Genomic DNA, 13217 nt, shown 5'->3' with positions numbered 1-13217 from the left:
ATATATATATATATATATATATATATATATATATATATATATATATATATATATATATATATATATATATATATATATATATATATGAAATCTAAACATAAGTGATATTATACATTGTAAACTATAAATATTAAATATTTAATACAAATTATCATATAATATGTATAATTAGTAAATATGATCAAATTTATAAAATTGTAATACATTAAACTTAATATAACAGTTATATTAATATTAACATCATTACTTTCATTATTATTAATAATATTAATAATAGTATTGATATTTGTATTACTAACATTATTGTTTCTAAATATAAAAATACATATACATATATATAATGAGAAATTGAATAAAAATAACTTGCTATATCCTTTATGTTACTTGTATTATCATTATATATTACTATTACCTTGAACATTAAAAATCATTATTTTATTACTCTTAATAATATGACCATTTTCAGTTTATAGTTATTATAATAATAATAATAATATTATTATTATTATTATTATTATTGTTATTATTATTATTATTATTATTATTATTATTATTAGTGATATTGTTAATATTTAGTGAAATATAATACGTTTATTATTATTGACATTAATAATAGAATTATCACATTTTTTTTATTTTATTATTATTATTAGTTTCATTATTATTATTAAAATTAATATTAATGTTTGTGTATAAATATTATTATGTTCCTTATACATTTAACATACATATACATATATATATATATATAATAAATTGAATATATATATAGTTATGCAAATACTGATACATATATATATAAATACATATACCTATATATATATATAAATTTCAGTTATAAATATGAATAAATACATATATTTCGATATATAAATATAAATACAATATTAATTAAGTAATTAAAATATAAATAAAATAGTGGGATATAAAATACGTGTAATAAAGGATCAGATCAGATTTATAAGAATCAAATTCAGTCTTTACCTACTTAAAGTCTTTTATCTTTTTTTCTGTTTGTTTTTTTCTTCCCTCTGCGTGATACTTCTTGTCGACCATTAATCGCTACGAAACAAATTTGATTAATTATAGGTAGTATATCAATTGGTTGTCACTCATACATTTCGCTGCTACTGCAATTCTTTAATTAAAAAAAGAAAAAAAGAGTAGGAGCTCGTCACCTCTGTTCTTACCCTTTTTTTTTCAAAACTCGATTTTTCAATAAATTTCAAAATCCATAAATGAGGTTGTATTAGGAATCCTCTAACAAAACTTTCTGTAAAATTTCCAATCCTAATTCCAGTTAACAAATTCTAATTTCTCGAGTCAAAGATACGTTTTAAAAAGTCAAACAACTCTTCAATGAGAAAATTTGAGTTTTCTGTTTTGATATAAGTCAAATTGATAATCTCTAAAGATTGTATACGCGATTTCAAAACTAATTCGTGTTACAAACTTCATCCAAAATGTTCTCTATTGCAAAATCAAATTTTTTTTTTGTATTCAGCGACAGCAGCATTTTTTTATTTTTTTTTTCTTTCTTTGATTAAATGAACAAAAGAATAAGTTTCAATTAGTTTGTGATACATTTCAAATCTTAATTTAAACTGTAATGTTAGTGTGATGTTGTTTTGGTCGATCAAGCTGTGAGAGTGAAAGAGGAAAAGGAAACATGAAAGATACTTGTTTTATATTTATAAATTGAGTATAAATCAGTTAAAAACCGAATGGAGGGATGGACAGGGTTGTTTGTGCATATGTGGAAGGTCTCGGGTTCGAGTCCCATCGTGGGCTATTTTTTTTGGGAAAAGCTTAAAAAGAAGGGTATACTCTTTTATATTAATTTTATTATTATTATTATTATTATTATTATTATTATTATTATTATTATTATTATTATTATTATTATTATTATTATTATTAATATTATTGTTATTATTATTGTTATTGTTGTTATTAATTATTGATACCATGTTATGTGAATTAGTACAATCAATAATAAAATGATTATTAATATCATCAGTCTAATTAATAATAATATCACTATTGCTATTATTAGTATTATCATTTAGTATTATAATTATTAATATTATTATTACCAAGATAAATATTAGTTATCAGTTATCAGTTGTTATTAGTATCATGATTAAAATTACAACTAGAATTATTATTATTGTTATTACTAATACTATTAGAATGATTATCATTAGTAGGAAGATTATCACATTAGTTAAATTATTGATACTTTGATAAATATTAGTATTATTATCATTTTTTTATAATAGAATTGTTCATATTCACCTAAGTATTATTATTTATATTCACCTGAGTAATATTATCAGGTAATTACAAAAATCATTATCATAACAATCATTAATAGTAAAATTAATATTATTATCATTAATACCATCATTATTATCACTAATAGAATTATTAATATTACTACCTTTATTAATAAAATTAAGTATTATAATTATTATTATTATTACCATATTTTAATAATATTATAGTTATTTTAAAAAAATGATAATTATATTTTATATATATATATATATATATATATATATATATATATATATATATATATATATAATGATACTTAATAAAAATGACATAACAAAATTTCTATTTTCATATACAAAATGAATATATGAAACATATATATACATATATTACAATTATGAATATGATATAACTAAGAAATTCACATATAAATAATTATTCGATTGCAAAAATGTATATTAATATATATACAATTGATATAGGTTCGTGAATCCAAGGCCAACCCTGCATTATTCAATTTAGTCGCATGTATTTTTACTACAAAATACATTAGGTGAGTTTCATTAATCCCTTTTTAAATGCTTTTGCAATATATATTTTTGGGACTGAGAATACATGCGCTGCTTTTATAAATGTTTTACGAAATAGACACAAGTAATCAAAACTACATTATATGGTTGAATTATCGAAATCGAATATGCCCCTTTTATTAAGTCTGGTAATCTAAGAATTAGGGAACAGACACCCTAATTGACGCGAACTCTAAAGATAGATCTATCGGGCCCAACAAGCCCCATCCAAAGTACCGGATGCTTTAGTACTTCGAAATTTATATCATGTCCGATGGAGGATCCCGGAATGATGGGGATATTCTTATATACATATTGTGAATGTCGGTTACCAGGTGTTCAATCCATATGAATGATATTTTCGTCTCTATGCATGGGACGTATGTTTAAGAGAAATGGAAATATGAAATCTTGTGGTCTATTAATATTATGAAATAATTATTTATGTTAAACTAATGAACTCACCAACCTTTTGGTTGACACTTTAAAGCATGTTTATTCTCAGGTACGAAAGAAATCTTCCGCTGTGTAATTGCTCATTTTAAAGATATTACTTGGAGTCATTCATGACATATTTCAAAAGACGTTGCATTCAAGTCGTTGAGATCATCAAGATTATTATTAAATCAGTTATAGTTAGATATATTATAAAATGGTATGCATGCCGTCAACTTTCGTTGTAATGAAAGATTGTCTTTTCAAAAACGAATGCAATGCTTGTAAAATGTATCATATAGAGGTCAAATACCTCGCGATGTAATCAACTATTGTGAATCGTTTATAATCGATATGGACTTCGTCCGGATGGATTAGGACGGGTCCTTTCAGTTGGTATCAGAGTAGAGGTCTTAGCGAACTGGGTCTGCATTAGTGTGTCTAACTGATAAGTCGTTAGGATGCATTAGTGAGTCTGGACTTCGACCGTGTCTGCATGTCAAAAGTTTTGCTTATCATTTTTTTTGTCAGAAATTATTTGTTTATCATCCTTAGTAAATTACCTGCTTATTATTCTTAGTCTAGACACATCTTATTGCATTGACTGCATGAACAGTGTATAGACAAAATTCATATCTTAGCGTATCTGCTAATTCATATCTTAGTGTATATGTTATTGTTATCTTTACCTGACAGCTTCCGTATATTCCTCCGTAACTTATGGATTATAGTACTATATATGCATATGTAAATTATGTATTGCAGGATACTAATCAACATCCTATAATCTATTTCTTATCGAAAATCCTTCATCTAATCGTACGAGATGAATTCTTCAACTAGTTCTAGTCCCTCGGAGTCCGACAGCTATTCCGATAGTTATCCCGACAGTTATTCCGAATGGATAGTCATCTAAGCTCCGGAAGCAACGTTAGCAGAATGAATCAACCAATCATCCATCCCCAATTCATCTGATGGATTCGTAGTCGACTTAATCAATGGAGACGCGCAGAAGGCGATCCCTTCCACTAACCGAATTCACCTTTTGGCGAAGAACCTGAAGCACTTACCGGCGAACCTATTCGTAACACCATTTTCACCCTCATTTCTTGAATATCTCACCACGACTATATCATAACTCAGATTCTAAATCTTATTCATTCGCTCGTTCTGACCGACAATCATCCCAGAGTAATACAAGAAGTCAATGAGTTTCGCGCCCGAGTTTTAGCCTTGAAAAATATGGTGCAAAACGTACCAGCTTCATCAACATCAACGGCACCAACAGTACCATCAACATCAATACCAGTACCACCAACTACCCAGGTTCAACATCTCACACCTCAAAATCTCATTCTGTACCTCGAGTATAATCATCGTTCTACGTATCTTCCTACATCAATTATCTTCGTTCTTCATGGCAATTAAGTAATCTTTAAATGTTTTAGAGATTACGTATTCTAGTTCTGATGGTAAATCAAATGAGTTTAATATCATATTAACTCAATGAATCCATGATTATATATGAATAAAATATATATGTATATATGTTTTCATAAAGATTGTAATTAAAAATTCTTTCGTAAAAAGTGTTAATTGTGAAAATATTTTAACGGGTAGGTAATACCCGAGGAATATTCAGATTTCACATTAATAAGTTACACTGTACATTCTTCGAAGCTGATTCAACAGTCGTTTACTATCCTACTTACATCCACCGATATACAAATCCATTCACAAGAGAATAACCATATTCATCCAATTTCATATTGGGATTTTGATTTATCAAATTCCAACAAGTGGCATAATGAAGAGGACATTTGACAAAATAAAATTTGTTAGAAACAAACAAATTAACTATGAAAAATTTTGTTAAGAATCCACACTAACTGTTCCTAGCTAATTGTTCCTAGCTAACTGATTACATTTTATTTATCGCAATTTAATTATCGCAATTTACATTCTCGCAATTTTATTTATCGTCATTTAATTTCTGTTATTTATTTTACGCACTTTAATTATCGTCATTTAATTTCTGCTATTTATTTTTGCGCACTTTAAATATCGGGACACGTATACAAGGTTTTGACATATCATATCGACGCATCTATATATATTATTTGGAATCACCATAGACACTCTATATGCAGTAATGATCGAGTTCTCTATACATGGTTGAGGTTGATTCTCAAATAATATATATACTTTGAGTTGTGATCGAGTCTGAGACATGTACACGGGTCACGATACGTATTAATTAAATTGAACATTATATATTAAACTATATATGAATTATTGAATTGCAAACTGTGGACTATCGACTGTAGACAAATAACATTGGACAATTAAAATGAATTAAAATATTGTTTATAACATATGAAACAAACAATTCGTCAAGTTGCCACTTGATTTCATCTTAAACCTCATTTGTATCTTGACGATTACAATCTGCGTTCAAACCTTTCATGATTCTTGAAAACACCTCAATCGATAGGATGAATCAACCGCACTTCACCTACGGAAGAAAAGATTGATACATATAGTTATGCACCTGAAAACACTCGTAACCGAGTAAACGTTTAACACGTAGCTGTGCTAATTCCTTAGCGTTATTATTACCCAAAATAACTTTGCAATCTCTTTCCAAAATAGCCAGTTTTGTCACAGCTTCAGCAAGTCAACTTCGACTTTTCATTCGAAGTAGCCTTACTATAATCCGGATATATACGATTACCCTTTTGATACCGGAGAATTCTTTTATATTCCACCATATTACCAGCAGATGTACCAGCAACCTCGTTACTACTTGGTTTAAATCTCTTTGACAAATCCCTACATTTATCTATTGGAGTCTCATCATGTACTCATCTGCATCTTGTAACAAGAATTGCCATACCAATTACCGGAAATCAGCAATCAGTACTTTGAAAACTCACAGTATATCTATATCAACAGTTATATGTATAACATTCATCTCTTAGAATTATGATCTCTCATTCTGAAATTCCGAAAAGCATTCAGTCACAAATCAATACTCTGAATGTTGAAAAAGCTGAATGAAGCAGCAGAAACCATAGACAACCGTAAACGACCTTAATCATTGAAAGTTTGATGATAAAGAATAGTATGTTGGAAAAGCTCAGAAAAGTTGGAACTGGAAAACGGATTGAGCTAACCACGAAGGAGACCAAGGAGAAATACAAGGACCATACCATATATTCAAAGAATCCAGGTAATTCTGGATCCGATGAAACCTTCAACAAATATCTTGCTCCATACTCATGTTAAAATCTTGCGGAAAATCTTCCTCATCAACCATCGAACTTAGAAATTCCAAAATATCATCATCAATATCTTCGATATTTTTGAGGATATTTTCATAAATATTCTCGTCCGAAATTATATACCTCTTCGTGCTTCCTGTATATCATTATATTGGAAACATTCAATAGAAAATTTAGTATCGAAAAGCGGATTATGCGAAACTATGAAGGAAGCCGTGGATAAATCACAAAGAATAAGTTTGACTTCAAAGAATCCAAATGATTCAATGCCTGCTGAAATCTTTAGCGAATATCTTGCTCCTTACCCTAAACCCTTGCGGACAATAGTCTCCATCATCCTCCGATCTTAAATATTCAAAGATATTATCGTATCGTTCATTATAAATATCCTCCATATTTCTGGAGATATTTTTATAACTATTCTTATATGAAATCATTAATCTCTTCGTGCTATCAGTATTACATCATATAGAAACTGTTAGTTTCTATATTCTGTAAACTTTCGAGCTTAAAATATGAATGTTAGTGAAGTAATGTTGGGAACTGATGCATGAGTTAGTATAATATAATGACACTTGATCAACGCGATTATATTACAGTAAGTCATGCTGAGTTTCTAATGGGACGTGATGATTCACAGATCCTAACGTCACCATGTGCCATGTTACATAACTCTTTCATTCTACTTAACTCCTGAACAAATCAAGAAAATGTATTCTTGATGGTTCTATCTTACGTGATGTTGATAAATTTGAAAATCAAATCGTGCTATCACGATCCTTCCTGCTTAGAACATTATAATCATTCGAAACTCTATATCTACAAATTTTGGACCATTATTCGCTTGACTTGAAGTCGGGAAGAGAAAACAAAAGCATAAAGCTTTGAAATATAAGGGAGAATATAAAGCCCGATAACAACACATAAATTATAAACCGTGTATATCAATGTTTATCGCAACATAAAGACACGGGAGAATTAAAAACATTATAATCCCAAGGACGAAGTAGAAGAAAACAGATTCCTCTGGTGAAAATTTGGAAAAGGAGAATGATTGTTGCGATAGTAAGGATGAGGACAAGGATCAGAACTGGATTAAGCATTTTCACAATCTTTTGGATGTATGAACTAAGAAAGAAAGTATAGGAATGGTGAGAATAATGGAACGGAGGAGTTTAATTTATAAAGGAAATATCAGACAGAGTAATCGAGGCAGATAACCGTATTTAATTATAGAGATCTTAATCTCCTTATTCGCCGAAGAATCATATCTTTTAGATTTCAAAGATTTTCTTTAAATCCCTTGAATTCCGGAATTCAACCCTGACTCTTTCAAAAGTTAAGATGAATCTTTACTTTCCTATTTTACTCTTTGGTGATAGCTTCATTCGTACCCTTCGAATAATTGAATTATTTTTATCCATATTACTCAATGATGATAAAACTCAATTTATCAACTCATATTCGTCATGAAAACATTTTTATTTTTAACCATGACCACCTCACTCAAATTTCGGGACGAAATTTCTTTAACGAGTAGGTACTGTGATGACACGGGAATTTTCGACCAAATTTAAACTTAATCTTATATGATTTCGATACGATAAGCAAAGACTGTAATGTTAAGTCTTAAAACTTTTGGAACTGTTTATATGAAATCACTGTCCTTCGACTGTTCCCGATAATTCACGAACCATTGTGTGTAAATAAATATGTAAATAAATAAAGATAGAAATATATAGATATAAATATAAATATAAGTGTATAAATAATATTTTGAAATAATGAAATACACTTTAATCAATTTGAACTAAATATAAAATAAAATACAGACTAATTAAGTTGCTATTAAGATGAATATATATATATATATATATATATATATATATATATATATATATATATATATATATATATATATATATATATATATATATATATATGAAATCTAAACATAAGTGATATTATACATTGTAAACTATAAATATTAAATATTTAATACAAATTATCATATAATATATATAATTAGTAAAATGATCAAATTTATAAAATTGTAATACATTAAACTTAATATAACAGTTATATTATTATTAACATCATTACTTTCATTATTATTACTAATATTAATAATAGTATTGATATTTGTATTACTAACATTATTGTTTCTAAATATAAAAATACATATACATATATATAATGAGAAATTGAATAAAAATAACTTGATATATCCTTTATGTTACTTGTATTATCATTATATATTACTATTACCTTGAACATTAAAAATCATTATTTTATTACTCTTAATAATATGACCATTTTCAGTTTATAGTTATTATTATAATATTATTATTATTATTATTATTATTAGTGATATTGTTAATATTTAGTGGAATATAATACGTGTATTATTATTGACATTAATAATAGAATTATCACATTTTTTTATTTTATTATTATTATTAGTTTCATTATTATTATTAAAATTAATATTAATGTTTGTGTATAAATATTATTATGTTCCTTATACATTTAACATACATATACATATATATATATAATAAATTGAATATATATATAGTTATGCAAATACTGATACATATATATATAAATACATATACCTATATATATAAATTTCAGTTATAAATATGAATAAATACATATATTTCGATATATAAATATAAATACAATATTAATTAAGTAATTAAAATATAAATAAAATAGAGGGCTATAAAATACGTGTAATAAAGGATCAGATCAGATTTATAAGAATCAAATTCAGTCTTTACCTACTTAAAGTCTTTTATCTTTTTTCTGTTTGTTTTTTCTTCCCTCTGCGTGATACTTCTTGTCGACCATTAATCGCTACGAAACAAATTTGATTAATTATAGGTAGTATATCAATTGGTTGTCACTCATACATTTCGCTGCTACTGCAATTCTTTAATTAAAAAAAAAAGAGTAGGAGCTCGTCACCTCTGTTCTTACCCTTTTTTTTTCAAAACTCGATTTTTCAATAAATTTCAAAATCCATAAATGAGGTTGTATTAGGAATCCTCTAACAAAACTTTCTGTAAAATTTCCAATCCTAATTCCAGTTAACGAATTCTAATTTCTCGAGTCAAAGATACGTTTTAAAAAGTCAAACAACTCTTCAATGAGAAAATTTGAGTTTTCTGTTTTGATATAAGTCAAATTGATAATCTCTAAAGATTGTATACGCGATTTCAAAACTAATTCGTGTTACAAACTTCGTCCAAAACGTTCTCTATTGCGAAATCAAATTTTTTTTTTTTTTGTATTCAGCGACAGCAGCATTTTTTTATTTTTTCTTTCTTTTTTTTCTTTCTTTGATTAAATGAACAAAAGAATAATTTTCAATTAGTTTGTGATACATTTCAAATCTTAATTTAAACTGTAATGTTAGTGTGATGTTGTTTTGGTCGATCAAGCTGTGAGAGTGAAAGAGGAAAAGGAAACATGAAAGATACTTGTTTTATATTTATAAATTGAGTATAAATCAGTTAAAAACCAAATGGAGGGATGGACAGGGTTGTTTGTGCATATGTGGGAGGTCTCGGGTTCGAGTCTCGTCGTGGGCTATTTTTTTTGGGAAAAGCTTAAAAAGAAGGGTATACTCTTTTATATTAATTTTATTATTATTATTATTATTATTATTATTATTATTATTATTATTATTATTATTATTATTATTATTATTATTATTATTATTATTATTATTATTATTAATATTATTGTTATTATTATTGTTATTGTTGTTATTAATTATTGATATCATGTTATGTGTATTAGTACAATCAATAATAAAATGATTATTAATATCATCAATCTAATTAATAATAATATCACTATTGCTATTATTAGTATTATCATTTAGTATTATAATTATTACTATTATTATTACCAAGATAAATATTAGTTATCAGTTATTATTAGTATCATGATTAAAATTACAACTAGAATTATTATTATTGTTATTACTAATACTATTAGAATGATTATCATTAGTAGGAAGATTATCACTTTAGTTAAATTATTGATACTTTGATAAATATTAGTATTATTATCATTTTTTTATAACAGAATTGTTCATATTCACCTAAGTATTATTATTTATATTCACCTGAGTAATATTATCAGGTAATTACAAAAATCATTAGCATAACAATCATTAATAGTAAAATTAATATTATTATCATTAATACCATCATTATTATCACTAATAGAATTATTAATATTACTACCTTTATTAATAAAATTAAGTATTATAATTATTATTATTATTACCATATTTTAATAATATTATAATTATTTAAAAAAAAATGATAATTATATTTTTATATATATATATATATACCTATATATATAATGATACTTAATAAAAATGACATAACAAAATTTCTATTTTCATATACAAAATGAATATATGAAACATATATATACATATATTACAATTATGAATATGATATAACTAAGAAATTCACATATAAATAATTATTCGATTGCAAAAATATATATTAATATATATACAATTGATATAGGTTCGTGAATCCAAGGCCAACCCTGCATTGTTCAATTTAGTCGCATGTATTTTTACTACAAAATACATTAGGTGAGTTTCATTAATCCCTTTTTAAATGCTTTTGCAATATATATTTTTGGGACTGAGAATACATGCGCTGCTTTTATAAATGTTTTACGAAATAGACACAAGTAATCGAAACTACATTATATGGTTGAATTATCGAAATCGAATATGCCCCTTTTTATTAAGTCTGGTAATCTAAGAATTAGGGAACAGACACCCTAATTGACGCGAACTCTAAAGATAGATCTATCGGGCCCAACAAGCCCCATCCAAAGTACCGGATGCTTTAGTACTTCAAAATTTATATCATGTCCGATGGAGGATCCCGGAATGATGGGGATATTCTTATATACATATTGTGAATGTCGGTTACCAGGTGTTCAATCCATATGAATGATATTTTCGTCTCTATGCATGGGACGTATGTTTAAGAGAAATGGAAATATGAAATCTTGTGGTCTATTAATATTATGAAATGATTATTTATGTTAAACTAATGAACTCACCAACCTTTTGGTTGACACTTTAAAGCATGTTTATTCTCAGGTACGAAAGAAATCTTCTACTGTGTAATTGCTCATTTTAAAGATATTACTTGGAGTTATTCATGACATATTTCAAAAGACGTTGCATTCGAGTCGTTGAGATCATCAAGATTATTATTAAATCAGTTATAGTTAGATATATTATAAAATGGTATGCATGCCGTCAACTTTCGTTGTAATGAAAGATTGTCTTTTCAAAAACGAATGCAATGTTTGTAAAATGTATCATATAGAGGTCAAATACCTCGCGATGTAATCAACTGTTGTAAATCATTTATAATCGATATGGACTTCGTCCGGATGGATTAAGACGGGTCCTTTCAACATATATGTCTCGTTTCAAAATTCTTAAGTTAGTAGTCTTGTTTTACATAAGTAGTTCATTGTTAACATACATAATGATATATATAATTATTATTTTATCATGTTAAATATAGTGTAACAATATCTTAAAATGATACATATGCATTTAGTAAGACATTGTTATAACGATAATCGTTATATATATATCGTTTCGAGTTTCTTAACTTAGTAGTCTCATTATTATGTATATAACTCATTGTTAATATACCTAATGGGATACTTAATTATCATAAAATTATGTTAACTATATATATATATATATATATATATATATATATATATATATATATATATATATATATATATATATATATATATATATATCATCATATAGTTTTTACAAGTTTTATCGTTTGTGAATCGCCGGTCAATTTGGGTGGTCAATTGTCTACATGAAACCTATTTCAGTTAATCAAGTCTTAACCAGTTTGATTTCTTAACATGTTGGAAACATTTATTCATGTAAATATTAATTTCATATAATATATAATCATGGAAAAGTTCGGGTCACTACAGTACCTACCCGTTAAATAAATTTCTTCCCGAAATTTCAAGCTGTTGGAGGTGTTGACGCATCTTCTGGAAATAGGTGCGGGTATTTCTTCTTCATCTGATATTCATGTTCCCAGGTGAACTCGGGTCCTTTACAAGCATTCCATCGAACCTTTACAATTGGTATCTTGTTTTGCTTAAGTCTTTTAACCTGACGATCCATTATTTCGACGGGTTCTTCAATGAATTGAAGTTTTTCATTGATTTGTATTTCGTCTAAAGGCATAGTGAGATCTTCTTTGGCTAAGCATTTCTTCAGATTCGATACGTGAAAAGTATCATGTACGCTGGTGAGTTGTTGAGGTAATTCAAGTCGGTAAGCTACTGGTCCGACACGATCTATAATCTTGAATGGTCCAATGTACCTTGGATTCAGTTTCCCCCATTTACCAAATCGAACAACACCTTTCCAAGGTGATACCTTAAGCCTGACCATGTCATCAATTTAAAATTCTATATCTTTTCTTTTACTGTCCGCGTAGCTCTTTTGTCGACTTTGGGCGATTTTCAACCGTTGTTGAATTTGAATGATTTTCTCGGTAGTTTTTTGAATAATTTCTGGACCTGTAATTTGTCTATCCCC

The sequence above is a fragment of the Rutidosis leptorrhynchoides genome, chromosome 5 (genome assembly GCF_046630445.1).
Source record: "Rutidosis leptorrhynchoides isolate AG116_Rl617_1_P2 chromosome 5, CSIRO_AGI_Rlap_v1, whole genome shotgun sequence".
NCBI classification, from domain to species: Eukaryota; Viridiplantae; Streptophyta; class Magnoliopsida; order Asterales; family Asteraceae; genus Rutidosis; species Rutidosis leptorrhynchoides.
Note: the sequence above shows the minus strand (reverse complement) of the source record.